Genomic DNA, 15459 nt, shown 5'->3' with positions numbered 1-15459 from the left:
AATGATATAGAGTCATGTGGCACTGAATGAGGAGAATCGCTTCTGAAAAATGAGTTAGGTAACTGTCCTCATGCGAACATCATAAAGTGCACGTACACAACATAGATGGTGTAGCCTACTTCATACCTACGCTATAGCCTATTGCTTCTGGGCTATAAGCTGGGACGGCATGTTATTGTACAAAACAATCCAAGATTAAATCAAGCACGAGAAAAAATCATGCAATCAAGAGACATAGTAAACATGAGATGGATGAGGCTGCTGCCGGCATTACATGGCATATTGTTTAGAGCAAACTATTTTGTAATAAGTAAAAAAGTATACTCTTAAATAACAATAAATGAATAGCATAGTACAGTCAACATATAAACCAGAAACAGTCATTTATCATCATTATGAAGTATTATGTGCTCTATATAATGTATGTGCTGTATTTTTATATGGTGGGCAGTGAGGCAGGCTTGCTTACACCAGTGTCACCACACACATGTCAGTAATGCGTTGCATTATGACATTTTAACAGCTATGGCATTGCTAGGTGATAGGGATTTTTTAGTTCTATTATAATCTTACAGGACCACTGTCATAGATGTGGTCTATTGTTTATGAAAACGTGGTTAAGTGGCGCATAATTGTGTAAACAAAAAATTAGTCTTCAATAGCTTAGCTAGTCTAATAAATTATCCATAAAATGCTGGGAAAATTCCAAAAAACATAAATCCATCTAGCAGAGTGCTTCTCAAAGGGGGTGTTACTTGAGCTGAGTCTTGGAGAGTAAAGAGGGAATTTGCTGGGCAGAGAAGTAGGGAAAACAACTTGTTTACAGGCACAGAAGTAGAGTAGCACATCAGTTGTAAGGTTTGGGGAGAAGCCCGTGTCAATGCAGTGTCAGGATTGGGGAGGGAGAATAACAAAGCCTTAGCTATATGACAACTAGGGCTTAGATTATAAGGGCATTATATACCAGGCATATAAATAAGAGTTCTGAATTGCTAACAACAAAATTTAAAATCAATGCTATAGAAGCACAGTGAAGAGAGACTTTAATAGAGATGGGAAGGGAAAAATACGACAAATAATGCTGAGATGTTAAGTAAAAGGAGGATTGAAATTGGACCACTGGATTCATCAGTTACCGAAGCTTTTACCATAGGAAGAGACTATTCTGTAGAATAATTATTTTCACGTGTGGGCCACAAATTAATAGCATCAACATCATCTAGAAAGTTGTTAGAAATGCAGATCTCAAGCCTCACCTAAGCATGCTGGATCAGACACTCAGGGATGGGCCCCTCGGTCTGGGCTTGAGAGCCCCTCCAGAGGAATCTGATGAAGGGTGATGTTTAAGAGTCACTGCTGGAGTGTACTAAAAAGAACTTTTGTGACTTCAAGATTGATACATTTGACAACTGTAACATAAAAAGAAGGAAAAGATAAGATGCAATTTGGGAGAGGAGGTATGATTATGAAAGCATTATAGCCCATTAAATATTTTACTTCTTAATAGCTTTTAATTTTCCTAATTGTGTTTTTAATTCACCAAAGTTTTAACTTTTTAAATAAACAAGTCTTTTGAATTTTTATGATTGTTTTTCATTGCAAAGCTGTTTATATATAGTCTCATATTTTCTATTACTTTGACATTTTGTTCTTTTGTTTTACATTTTAAAAATACATCTGAAGTTTATTTCAGGAAATACTGGGAAGAATGGCTCTAAAGTAATATAATCTTTCATAGCCAGTTTTCTTAAGGTTGTTAGTGATTATCTCTTACTCAATGTTATGAGTTGCTTCCCTTATTTGATATTAAGTTTTTACATCCTCTGCATGTCTTTTAATGCATCAGACAATTGCATTATGTCTTCTGTTGAGTAGAAGCATCATAGTTTTACCTCCTCTTAAGTTTAGGTTCAGTTAAACCCTGAAGTTGTCTTCAAACCAGTTTTGTCAAGGGCTCCCTTATTCAATTTGTACATTATATGGACATCACTATAGATCTAGATTATAAACACAAATACATAATATAGATATGTAAACATAATTTTATAATTATAAATATATTTGAGCACAATTTCAGGCTAAGAATAGAAATCAACTCTAGGTCAGGAGTTCTCCGACAAAGGCCCACATCCCATCCAGCCTCAAAGAACCTAGACTCTTGTGTTCTTGTAAAGCCAGTAGCCACGGCCACCATCACAGCTGCCTGGCCCGTGCAGGCTTGCATTTGATTCAGACAGATGGTAATGAAACAACAGAGCCAAGAACTAGTGGGCCATTAGCTTTAATCCTAGCTTGCATTTGGTGGGCAAGAATACATACAGTGGGAAAACACTTCCCTTTCCATTCAGGGCTCCCAAAGCCACTGAGTTATCCGAGTTTTCCTAGGATCAAATGTTTGTACCTCACCAGCCTTATTCACCTCTGTTCCCCATCTCTTTCTCTCTGCACAAACTCTGCAGAAACTGGCTTCTCCTCAGCATTCTGCCATCTTGGCTGCTTCTCCTCTCCTCCATGTGGCCTTTCTCTGCTCTCCTCTCTAATGCTAATCTCAGGAGTGAAGAGAGAGGAAGCTCCTAGTCTTCCCCATTTTAAAGTGTAGAAATCAAAACTTTTAATCCAATATACAAACAAGGAAGTCTCTGATACAAAGTCACTTATCTGAGGCATAAATGGGATTCCTCATAAGAGTACACCATCCCCTATCATGCAATAGTCAAGGGTGTGGGGAAAAGCTTAGTTTTAAAGCTAAACCTTAGGCTATAATAACTTTGCCAGCTTACAGCCTGTCTCTCACACCCAATGCAAATTATAAGCAAGCAAACATATATATCATATTTACAAATTTATTTGACCAACAGCTCTGAATTAGCTTTTCAGGTGATTTTGTTACACACCAAAGTCTGCAACACTGCTCTAGATGCTTTTAGGTTTTAATTTCTTTTTTATTCACATACACACCTGAGTGAAGTTGGAGTAGTAAGGCCAGTATTCAAATCGCTTATGTTCCAGACACATTCACACAGAGACAACCATAGTTAAAAGGAAAATGGTTCATGGGCTAGGTTATCCAAGGTGGGAATTGATTCTTTACTTTTCTGTGATAGTAGCTGACCTGAGTGATTCTAATGGTTTTTCCAATTTAAAATAACTAATACTTATGATCATATAAACATTTTGAAGCAACTGGCTTGCAGTTGCTTCTCATGATTAGGTATTAAAGATGGGTACAATTTGAACATGGATTTGTGTATTTAAAATCTATGAAATTAAAATCGCCTTAAATATAGGATAGGAGTTTTATCCATATTGATATTCCATTGAGTAACACAGTGCTTATATTTTCATGTATGTTCATTAAGCTTGTGTTCACCATGAATGGGTGCTGATATTTACTGTATAATGTATGCAGCCTATATTTGATTTAAAATTATATATTTTATTCTTTGCTAAAGACCAATATTTTCTTTAGTTTCCTCCTATAGTCCATAGGGAGCAATTTTAAATTAAATTATTGGGATTACATTGGTTAATAAAGTTATATAGGTTTTAAGTATATAATTCTATGATATATCACCTGTATATTGCATTGTGTGACCACCACTCAAAGTCAAATCTTCATGCTAAGCAATATAAATCAGAAAAAAAGTCAAGAACCATATGATTTTACTCATATGAGGGATATAAAAATAAAAGAAACAAATAAGAAAAGCAAACAAAACCTCATAAACACAGGCAATAGCATGATGGCTACCAGAAGGAAGAGGGGTGGAAGGGGTCAAATAAATGGTGACAGAAGAAGATTTGACTTTGAGAATTTTTAAAAATTTACTTTTATATTTAAAATATACTTGGTATAAAATATTGTATTGGTTATATTAGTTTCAGGTGTACAGTATAGTGATTCAACATTATTATACCTTACAATGGGATTACCCCACTAATTTTAGTAGTCATCTGTAACTGTGTAAATTTATCACTAAATTCCCCCTTCCCCTTTCACTTATCTCCCCATCCCCTCCCTTCTGGTAAATCTCTCTTTGATCTTTGTTCCTGTGGATGTATTTTTGGTTGTTTTTTTTTTCACATATAAATGAAACCTTTGTCTTTCTCTGCCTGGCTTATTTCACTTAGCACAATACACTCTAGATCCATCCATGTTGTTGCAAATGGCAAGATTTTTTTATTGTTGTGAATCAATATCACATCTTCTTTATCTATTCTTCTATAAATGGACACCTAGGTAACTTCCATATTTGGCAATAGTAAATAATGCTGCCAAAAACATAGAGAAGCATATATCTTTTCAAATTGTTTTCTTTGGATAAAAACCCAGAAGTAGAATTGCTGGGTCATATGATATATCTATTTTTAGTTTTCTGAGGAATCTTTTTACTGTTTTCTATAGAGGATATATCAATTTGCCATCCCACTAACAGTGCATGAGGTTTTTCTCTTCTCCCCATTTTGTCAACATGTTATTTGTTGACTTTTTGATAATAGCCATTCTGACTGGTGTGAGGTGATAGCTCATTGTGGTTTTGATTTGCATTTCCCTGGTGATTAGTGATGCTGAACATCCTTTCATATGTCTGCCAGCCTTCTTTATGTCTTCTTTAGAGAAATGTCTTTATGTCCTCTGCTCATTTTTTGATAAGATTGTTTATTTTTTCTTAGTTGCATGAGTTTCTGATATATTTTAAATATCAATCCCTTTTTTGGGGGTATATTATTTATGAATATATTCTACCAGTCAGTAGTTTGCTTTTTTATTTTTATTTTTTGAAGGTTTCCTTCATTTCACAAGAACTTTTTAGTTTGATATAGTCCTATTTATTTTTTCTTTTGTTTCCATTGATTGAGAAAAAGTATCTACAAAGATACTAGACTAATGTCAGATAGTTTACTTTCTATGTTTTCCTCTGGGTGTTTTATGGTTTCAAGCCTTATGTTTAAGTCTTCAACCCATTTTGAGTTTATTTTTCTATGCGGTATAAGAGAGTGGTTCAGTTTTGTTTTGTATATATCCATATAGTTTTCCCAACACAACTTATTAAAGAAACTGTCATTCCTTCAGTGTATATTTTTACTGCCTTTGTAATAGATTAGTTGACTATATAAGTGATGGTTTATTTCTGGACTCTTTTTGTTGTTCTATTGATCTGTAGGTCTTTTTGAGCCAATACCATACTGTTTTTGATTAATATGGCTTGAAATATAGTTTGAGATCAAGGAGCATGATACCTCCAACTTTCTTTTTCTTTCTCAAGATGTCTTTGGCTATTTGGAGCCCTTTGTGGTTCCATAAGAATTTTAGGATTATTTGTTCTAGTTCTGAGAAGAACAACATTTTGATAGGAATTTTATTGACTGTGAATTGCTTTGGGTAGTATGGTCATTTTCACAATATTAATCGTTCATGTCTATGAGCACGATATATTCTTCCATTTATTTATTTATTTATTTATTTATTTTTTAAATAAATTTTTATTAATGGTAATGGGATGACATTAATAAATCAGGGTACATATATTCAAATAAAACATGTCTAGGTTATTTTGTCATCAAATTATTTTGCAAACCCCTCGCCCAAAGTCAGATTGTCCTCCGTCACCCTCTATCTAGTTCTCTGTGCCCCTCCCCCTCCCCCTAACTCTCTCCCTCCCTCCCTCCCATGTCCTCCCTCCCCCCCACCCTTGGTAACCACCACACTCTTGTCCATGTCTCTTAGTCTCATTTTTATGTTCCACCAATGTATGGAATCATGTAGTTCTTGTTTTTTTCTGATTTACTTATTTCACTCCTTATAATGTTATCAAGATCCCACCATTTTGCTGTAAATGATCCGATGTCATCATTTCTTATGGCTGAGTAGTATTCCATAGTGTATATGTGCCACATCTTCTTTATCCAGTCTTCTATTGAAGGGCTTTTTGGTTGTTTCCATGTCTTGGCCACTGTGAACAGTGCTGCAATGAACATGGGGCTACATGTGTCTTCACGTATCAATGTTTCTGAGGTTTTGGGGTATATACCCAGTAGAGGGATTGCTGGGTCATAAGGTAGTTCTATTTGTAGTTTTTTGAGGAACCACCATACTTTCCTCCATAATGGTTGTACTACTTTACAGTCCCACCAACAGTGAATGAGGGTTCCTTTTTCTCCACAGCCTCTCCAACATTTGCTATTGATAATAGCTTGTTGATAATAGCTAATCTAACAGGAGTGAGGTGGTATCTCATTGTAGTTTTGATTTGCATTTCTCTAATAACTAATGAAGCTGAGCATCTTTTCATATATCTGTTGGCCATTTGTATCTCTTCCTGGGAGAAGTGTCTGTTCATGTCCTCTTCCCATTTTTTTATTGGATTGCTTGTTTGTTTGTTGTTGAGTTTTATGAGTTCTTTGTAAATTTTGGATATTAGGCCCTTATCTGAGCTGTCGTTTGAAAATATCAGTTCCCATATAGTTGGCTGTCTGTTTATTTTGATATCAGTTTCTCTTGCTGAGCAAAAACTTTTAATTCTGATGTAGTCCCATTCATTTATCTTTGCCTTCACTTCTCTTGCCATTGGAGTCAAGTTCATAAAATGTTCTTTAAAACCCAGGTCCATGATTTTAGTACCTATGTCTTCTTGTATGTACTTAATTGTTTCAGGTCTTATATTTAGGTCTTTGATCCATTTTGAATTAATTTTAGTACACGGGGACAGGCTGTAGTCGAGTTTCATTCTTTTGCATGTGGCTTTCCAGTTTTCCCAACACCATTTGTTGAAGAGGCTTTCTTTTCTCCATTGTGTGTTGTTGGCCCCTTTATCAAAGATTATTTGACCATATATATGTGGTTTTATTTCTGGGCTTTCTATTCTGTTCCATTGGTCTGAGTGTCTATTTTTTTGCCAATACCATGCTGTTTTGATTATCGTGGCCCTATAATATAGTTTAAAGTCAGGTATTGTAATGCCCCCAGCTTCATTCTTTTTCCTTAGGATTGTTTTGGCTATTCGGGGTTTTTTATACTTCCATATAAATCTGATGATTTTTTGTTCCATTTCTTTAAAAAATCTCATAGGGATTTTGATGGGAATTGCATTAAATTTGTATATTGCTTTGGGTAATATGGCCATTTTGATTATATTTATTCTTCCTATCCAAGAACAAGGAATATTTTTCCATCTCATTGTATCTTTTTCGATTTCCCTTAACAATGCTTTGTAATTTTCATTATATAGGTCCTTTACGTTCTTTGTTATGTTTATTCCTAGGTATTTTATTTTTTTTGTTGCAATCGTGAAGGGGATTATTTTTTTGAGTTCGTTTTCTAATATTTTATTGTTGGCATATAGAAAGGCTATGGACTTTTGTATGTTAATTTTGTATCCTGCGACCTTACTGTATTGGTTTATTGTTTCTAATAATCTTTTTGTGGAGTCCTTCGGGTTTTCGATGTATAGGATCATATCATCAGCAAAAAGTGATAGCTTTACTTCTTCTTTTCCGATATGGATGCCTTTTATTTCTTTGTCTTGTCTGATTGCTCTGGCCAGAACTTCTAGCACCACGTTGAATAAGAGTGGAGAGAGTGGACAACCCTGTCTTGTTCCTGATTTAAGGTAGAAAGTCCTCAGTTTTATGCCGTTTAATAGGATGTTGGCTGATGGTTTATCATATATGGCCTTTATCATGTTGAGATATTTTCCTTCTATACCCATTTTGTTGAGAGTCTTAAACATAAAATTGTGTTGTATTTTATCAAAAGCCTTTTCTGCATCTATTGATAAGATCATGTGGTTTTTGTTCTTTGTTTTGTTGATATGGTGTATTACGTTAACCGTTTTGCGTATGTTGAACCATCCTTGAGATTCTGGGATGAATCCCACCTGATCATGATGTATTATTTTTTTAATATGTTGTTGTATTCGGTTTGCCAGTATTTTGTTTAGTATTTTAGCATCTGTATTCATTAGAGATATTGGTCTGTAGTTTTCTTTCTTTGTGCCATCCTTGCCAGGTTTTGGTATGAGGGTTATGTTGGCCTCATAAAATGTGTTTGGAAGTATTGCTTCTTCTTCAATTTTTTGGAAGACTTTGAGTAGAATAGGAACCAAGTCTTCTTTGAATGTTTGATAGAATTCACTAGTATAACCGTCTGGGCCTGGACTTTTATTTTTGGGGAGATTTTTAATAGTTTTTTCTATTTCCTCCCTGCTGATTGGTCTGTTTAGGCTTTCTGCTTCTTCATGACTCAGTCTAGGAAGGTTGTATTGTTCTAGGAATTTATCCATTTCTTCTAGATTGTTGTATTTGGTGGCATATAATTTTTCATAGTATTCTACAATAATTCTTTGTATATCTATGATGTCTGTGGTGATCTCTCCTCTTTCATTTTGGATTTTATTTATTTGAGTCCTGTGTCTTTTTTCCTTGGTGAGTCTTGCCAAGGGTTTGTCAATTTTGTTGATCTTTTCAAAGAACCAGCTCCTTGTTTTATTGATTTTTTCTATAGTTTTTCTGTTCTCTATTTCATTTATTTCTGCTCTGATTTTTATTATCTCCTTTCTTCAGCTGGTTTTGGGTTGTCTTTGTTCTTCTTTTTCTAGTTCCTTAAGGTGTGAAGTTAAGTGGTTTACTTCAGCTCTCTCTTGTTTGTTCATATAGGCCTGAAGTGATATGAACTTTCCTCTTATTACTGCTTTTGCTGCATCCCAGAGATTCTGATATGTCGTATTTTCATTTTCATTTGTCTGTATATATCTTTTGATTTCTGCGCTTATTTCTTCTTTGACCCATTCATTTTTTAGAAGTATGTTGTTTAGTTTCCACATTTTTGTGGGTTTTTCCCCCTCTTTTTTGCAGTTGAATTCTAGTTTCAAGGCTTTATGATCAGAAAATATGCTTGGTACAATTTCAATTTTTCTAAATTTGCTGATATTGTCTTTGTGGCCCAACATATGGTCAATTCTTGAGAATGTTCCATGTACACTAGAGAAAAATGTATACTCTGTCGCTTTGGGATGAAGTGTCCTGTAGATGTCTATCATATCCAGGTGTTCTAGTATTTCGTTTAAGGCCACTATATCTTTATTGATTCTCTGTTTGGATGACCGATCTAGAGCCGTCAGCGGTGTATTGAGGTCTCCAAGTATGATTGTATTTTTGTTAGTTTTTGTTTTAAGGTCAATAAGTAGCTGTCTTATATATTTTGGTGCTCCTTGGTTTGGTGCATATATATTAAGGATTGTTATGTCTTCTTGATTCAACTTCCCCTTAATCATTATGAAATGACCATTTTTGTCTCTGAGTACTTTTTCTGTCTTGTAGTCAGCATTATTAGATATGAGTATTGCTACGCCTGCTTTTTTTTGGGTGTTGTTTGCTTAGAGTATTGTTTTACAGCCTTTCACTTTGAATTTGTTTTTATCCTTGTTGCTTACATGTGTTTCTTGTAGGCAGCATATAATTGGATTTTCTTTTTTAATCCATTCTGCTACTCTGTGTCTTTTTATTGGTAAGTTTAATCCATTTACATTTAGTGTAATTATTGACACTTGTGGGTTCCCTACTGCCATTTTATAAATTGCTTTCTGTTAGTTTTGTATCTAGTTTGATTCTTCTCTTTTGTTTTTCTATCATTTGTTTTTGTTTGTTTGTGTTCCATACTTCTTTCCTCTGTTGCTACCTTTTTTAAGTCAAGTGTTTTTGTGGTGGTTTTTTTAAGGGTGGTTACCATTAAGTAATGAAAAGGGTACCTACCATATTCATTATAGTACCCTATCTTATAAGTATTTCTGCACTTCATCATCCTTTGCTACTGTTAATCTCCATCCTCTCCCCCCTTTTTTTCCTTTGTTGTCACAGTTTAAGTTTGGTTTTATTGTGTTCTTGGTGGAGCTGTTACTTGTGGTGTTGTTTTCTTTTGTTCTTTGAATCTGGTTGGAAAACCCCCTTTAGTATTTCCTGGAGTGGGGGCTTTCTGTTGATAAATTCTCTCATCTTTTCTGTATTTGTGAATGTTTTTATATCTCCTTCATACTTGAAGGATAGCTTTGATGGGTATAGTATTCTTGGCTGAAAATTCCTCTCTTTCAGGGCTTTAAATATTGGGGTCCACTCTCTTCTAGCTTGTAGAGTTTCTGCTGAGAAATCTGATGATAATCTAATAGGCCTTCCTTTATATGTTGTACTCTTCTTTTCCCTGGCTGCCTTGAGAATTTTTTCTTTGTCATTGGTTTGTGTCATCTTTATTATGATGTGCCTTGGAGTGGGTTTGTTGGGGTTAAGAAAACTTGGTGTTCTGTTTGCTTCTTGAATTTGAGGCTTTAGTTCCTTCCACAGGCTTGGGAAGTTCTCGTCTATTATTTGTTTGAGTATATTCTCCATTCCATTTTCTTTCTCTTCTCCCTCTGATATACCTATTATTCTTATGTTATTCTTTCTGATGGAGTCAGACAATTCCTGTAGGGCTTTCTCATTTTTTATTATTTTTGAGTCTCTTTCTTCTTCTCTCTGTTGTGCCTCAAGTTGTTTGTCTTCTATTTCACTAATCCTATCTTCAATCTGGGCTGTTCTGTTAGCTAAGCTTGTTACCTCATTTTTCAGCTCGTGAATTGAGTTTTTCATTTCTGTTTGATTTGTTTTTATAGTTTCAATTTCCTTGGTAATATATTCTTTGTGTTCATTGAGTTGTTTTCTGATCTCCCTATATTGCCTTTCTGTGTTTTCTTGTATATCTCTGAGTATTTTTAAGATTTCTATTTTAAATTCTCTGTCATTTAGCTCCAAGGCTTCCAATATGTTAAGTCTTTTCTCCATAGATTTTTCCACATCTATTTGTGTTACCTCTCTTTCTTTTGTATCCATAATATTCGATTTCCTCTTTCTTATCGGCATCTGAGGGTGGTCTTATTGATAGCACACAGGCGCACTTCCTTGCGGTTTGAAAGAACGTCCCTGTGGTCGATTCCTCCACACCCTCGTCTCTCAGATTCAAGTGATAACAGTCCTTTCGCTATCAGTTTGTGTGGAACTCCGGAATGCTCCGAGGATAAATTTTTCTGTTTCTAGTTGATAAATTTGTTGTGATTTAGGGGAGAGCTGTCGGACGCGCTGCTCACGGCGCCATTTCCGTGACATCACTATTTATTTATTTTTAAAATATTTTATTTATTCAATTTTCAGAGAGGAGAGAGAGAGAGAGAGAAAGGGGAGGAGCAGGAAGCATCAACTCCCATATGTGCCCTGAGCAGGCAAGCCCAGGGTATCGAACAGGCGACCTCAGCATTCCAGGTCGACGCTTTATCCCACTGCGCCACCACAGGTCAGGCGTATTTATTTTCTCTTTAATTCCTCTCTTTAGTGTGTTATAGTTTTCAGAGTTTTCTTTCATCTCCTTAGTTAAGTTTATTCTCAGATATTTTATTCTTTTTAATGAAATTATAAATGGGATTGTTTTCTTCATTCTCTTTCTGATTGTTTATTAGTTTATAGGAATGCAACAAATTTATGTTTATTTATTTTGAATCCTGTTATTTTATTAAATTTTTATTAATTTACTTTCATTTTTAATGTTTTTAAGAGAGAGAGAGAAACAAGAAGAGAGAGAGGGAAGAGAGAGATGAGAAGCATCAACTCATAGTTGCTTTTACTTTAGTTGTTCATTGATTGGTTTTCATATGTGCTTTGACTGGTGGGCTCCAGCTAAGCCAGTGACTCCTTGCTCAAGCCAGCAACCTTCGGTTTCAAACCAGCAACCTTGCACTCAAGCTGGCAACCTTGGGGTTTCAAACTGGGAACTTCAACATCCTGAGTAAATGCTCTATCCACTGCATCACTATCAGTCAGGCTACTAAATTTTTTTATTAATTCTGTTAATTTTTGGTGGATTCTTTAGGGATTTCTATATGTAGTATCATGTTATCGGTAAATATTAACAGTTTTACTTCTTCGTGGAGGAAAATTATCTGCTATGAAAAGAATTTGAATTTTCAGGTTGGTTAACACCTTCAAACATTTCTCAGGTGTTAATCTCTTAGCAAAATTTAAATATATTTGACCAAATATTTTATTTCATCTTTGAGTACTTTTAAGCCAAATATATTTTTAAAAGAAAACTAATTCACCTGTTTCTGATTTATGCATACTACACTAATAAAATTACCAGAATTAGTTAATGGCCATGGAATTCTTTAAGCATTTTTTTAATGAGAAAGTTAAAAAGACCTTTGAGCCAAGTATTGATAGTAAATAAAGCATAAATATTAAGGTCTGTATTTTGAATCTTGGACACTAAGGTATTGTTAACATCTAAACATGGGGCAGGGGCCTGGTGGGGGGAGTTGGGAAAACCCCTTTATCCAGCTTCCCAAGAACGCAAGAATGCCTGAGCATTGTTTCATCTTTGTACAAGGTATCAACAGTAGATATTTTAAAATGGAACTCTGCCCAGTCACAACATGAAGTTTCTTTTTTTATCAAAGTAAGCATTTCTTTTCTTCACCTTTTTTTTTTTTTGGATGAATTCCACAATAGAATCTTCTGGGAAGTCATCTCTTCCTCAGTACCTCCCAGATCTCTTATCCTATTGCATAAACCACCACCAAGAGATAGAAAGGAATTGGGTCAGGGATCAGAAATTTACCCTAAAAAGAAATTCAGAAACTTTAAGTTCACATTTTAACTGAGGAATATGATAAAAGAGCAGAGAAATGTCTAATGTTTTTAAAGTACTAGATTCCCAAAGTCCCTGTCCATAAACTCTCTCATTAGTGTGACTCTGATAATGACTAATGATATGTGGCTCAGCTGCTAAAGTGCTTCAATGAAAAGTGAAAGAATGTTCTAGTAGTTGGCCCATCACCCTACACAGTTACATTTGGTAAATAGTATAACCAGCTATAAAGTTGAAGATAAACACACTAAAATAGAAAATAAAAAATTCAATGTACATTCATTAATGGAGCACTGATATATGTCTCTTTCCACTTTGTAGGTATATTAGAAATATATGCCTTTGTTACAGTGATGCTGTTTTGAGAAACATTAAATTAAGGCATCAGAGACTTATATAACCCACCCTACATAAAATCATATTTTTTTTCTAAATCAAAAAATTAAAATTTTATCCATATTAACAAGTACTTCTTCATTTACTAGTACCTTCTCTAGTTGGCAATTTGCTACGATTTATGATCAACTTACATATAACCTCAGACATTTGTGATTCCTATATTATACTGATGAAATTCATGTTATGTGCTGCGATGAGTTGTTGAAAAATAAGACTCCATTTTTACTTGTTAGGTTGTAAACCTTCCTCAGTGTCCCAAGATAATGGTCAACTCTTCCAGGCTCACTGAATATCTGTAACATGAGAGTAGTTCAATATGCAGTATGGTCATTTCCGTATCCAATCAATGGTCACTTTATAAATAAAACTATAAATATTTTGCTGAGAAAGGCCATTGAAAATACACATACCTCTTATAATGCTAGGAAAACACTAAACAGCAAAAAGGATATGGCTCACATAATAGAGTAAGTGTCATGAAGTCAGTCATTAAAATACACACTATTCCTGATGTATTACGCTTGCAGGAAGTGTTTGGTGAACTGATATATTTTACTTCATTTTTTTAAGTGAAAATAAAAGTTATTCTTTTTTAAATAGAAAATTTCCCAATGATGTGAGCTCAGTGAAAGAGAGAGGAATTAATGGGTAGAATTGTAGCCTTCACTTTATAAAAGTTGTGACATATGAATAAAATCAGGGTCAAATACCCAACTATCTAGCTCTCTCTCTGCAGAAGCGTGTACATATGTCTGTCTGCAGCTAGTCAAATCTAGACTCCAAATACTTAAAGGATTCTGATGTTATAATCCTTTGTTGCCATTAGTAAACAGAGGTGTTAGAGAGTTATCACTCAGTAATGATAGGCCTCTGAGTAACTGGAGTAAACTGAGTAGACTATAAGCTGGTGTTTTAAAATGAAAACATCCAGTTTGGTTTATTTATTTATTTATTTTATTATTTTTTTAAATTTTATTTATTCATTTTAGAGAGGAAAGAGAGAGACAGAGAGGGAGAGAGAGAAAGAGAAGGTGGGGAGGAGCTGGAAGCATCAACTCCCATATGTGCCTTGACCAGGCAAGCCCAGGGTTTCGAACCAGCGACCTCAGCATTTCCAGGTCGACGCTTTATCCACTGCGCCACCACAGGTCAGGCCCAGTTTGGTATATTTATAACCTGCACATCTTCTGACAATTGTTTATTTTTTGTGAATATTTCTTGCATTTTATTTGTAGGACAGGACAAGACTTGATGGTCATAAAATACTTTCTCTCCCTTCAAAGTTTTCAAATTCAGTTCAAGTAAAAACTAAGGATGTCCACTTCAAATTAAATGACACGATTTGGATATTTTATAACACTATTATAGTTGGATAACAAAGCTTAATTTTCTATTTCTCAATTTGTGTCATCATTTCAAGTTATTAGTTTAGAAACTTTACCCAAATTTAAAAATACTGCAATTACTTAAACAAACCAATCTTGACTTTCTTTTATAAAATGATATTTGCCTCAGGCATGATAACTTTATGAGCTGAAATTCTAGTGCAAATTACTCTCTGAAAGGTGCTCTGACCTTTGGGATCAGAAGGGACAATGTAATTTTTTTTGATCTAGCAGTTATTATTTATTGAATATTACCATGTGTGAAATAGTCTATTAAACATAGATACTATTTATCTTATTTACTCCTCCAATGACCTAATGAAGTAGATATTATTATACCCATGTTATAGATGAGAAACGTAAAGTCACATAGTATGCTATTTTTTTTTAAGAGGTGAATACTTCTATGGCTCACAAATGGAGATGTTTGACAGTTTAATTCAGATTTATTAGGAACTCAATCAATATTTGAGGCAAAAAACATTGGCTTTTTTGTTGAGTGATTTGAAATGAATGAATAAATGAGTTCAATAAATATTGATTATCTAATATTGTTTGTTTTTTTTTGAGTTGGTGCAGTTTTTCACTGGTTAAGGGCTTTTGGTCAAAGAAGTCCTAATAGGTACCTAACAGGTATCCACGGAGCCCTAAAAATAATCCTCTTGCTTCCATTATGTAGCAATAAATAATTTCCCTTGCCATCAGGATCAATCACCTTGGCTAGTGCAGGGGCTTTCTTCCCTATTGATTGGTTCAGTGGTATAAGGAACCAAAAAGACCAAAGTAACAACTTGGTTTCCAAATCATTGAATCCATAATCTTATTTCCCGGTGGAAGCATTCTTCTCTTGGGCACCAGTACCTCCAGAGTAAAACTTAGTTGTGGGAATGTGAAGAAACGATTTTGCCAAGTGTGTTATTGCAGTGGTGGGATTCAGCTGGTTTGCACCGGTTCAGCAGAATACCTAAGGTAATTTTTGTTGAGTTTGGCAAACCGGTTGTTAAAATGGCA

Source organism: Saccopteryx bilineata, chromosome 6 (genome assembly GCF_036850765.1).
Source record: "Saccopteryx bilineata isolate mSacBil1 chromosome 6, mSacBil1_pri_phased_curated, whole genome shotgun sequence".
Lineage (NCBI taxonomy): Eukaryota > Metazoa > Chordata > Mammalia > Chiroptera > Emballonuridae > Saccopteryx > Saccopteryx bilineata.
This window is presented reverse-complemented; position numbering follows the sequence as displayed.